The following is a 1012-nucleotide window of genomic DNA, read 5'->3' on the forward strand; positions in this document are numbered from 1 at the left end:
AAATTTTAAAAATATTTAAGATTTAATTACATAAATGGCATAATACTAACTTCTGATTGTTTTACATACTTAGAAAAGCATAAAAATAACATATAGATATACCTAAAGAAACAAGGGCAGGAAATCAATACACACAGGTGCAAGGGCTAGGCATGGTAATAAAATTCTTAGGAGTATTATGGTCCAGTAAGATGCGTATGATGCCTAATAAAGTTACTGAGAAAGTTCCACAACAGCTTGTACCTGTAAACGTAAAAGAGGTACAGGTATTCTTGGGCTCCTGGGAAACTGACAGATTTCATAACCTACTGCACCTAAGTTTTCCATTCTCTGTATGACTTAATGAGGGGCACCATGATTAGAATAAAAGGAATCAAGAGGCTTTTGAGAAAGCTAAGATCCTTGGAAGACAGTCACCAGAAGCATAGAAAATGGTTTTAAAAGTCTTGGTCTCAGTTGTGGAAAGAACAGAGTCTTCTTATACAGCTATATATAAAGTATTACAACAGGAAAAATACATCACTGGTTTCACATCAGTAAGCATAAAAACAACTTTCCCAATAAACATTGGATTGAATGCTTTCTAGCCAGACCTCCTTCTGGAGTGGCACATAATAAAACTCTACAAAGGTGACATGCATGTTTACAGCAATATGCTGTGGTATCTGTAAGCCCTGTCACCAATGCCATGTGGGCTGTTCTAGGACCTGTGTCCTTTGAAGCCACTGAGCCTCCCCAATAATTGAACCAACAGCTAAGCCAGTTGAAATGTTAGAAAGGACACCTCCACATGCCTGGTATGTGGATGGTACAACTAGGGACACCAAACAGGAATGAGTGGCTGTACCAATACAAATGAACATAGATACCACGTGGCTGGAGAGAAGAGACAGAAAGAGTAGCCAGTGGGCTGAATTAAGAGCAATATAAGGGTTGGGAATTTAGCTCAGTTGTACAATGCTTGCTCAGCAAGTCAAAGGCCCTGGGTTTGGTCTTTAGTTCTGATATGCAG

The sequence above is a fragment of the Nannospalax galili genome, unplaced genomic scaffold, assembly GCF_000622305.1.
Source record: "Nannospalax galili isolate Female #2095 unplaced genomic scaffold, S.galili_v1.0 scaffold52, whole genome shotgun sequence".
NCBI lineage: Eukaryota > Metazoa > Chordata > Mammalia > Rodentia > Spalacidae > Nannospalax > Nannospalax galili.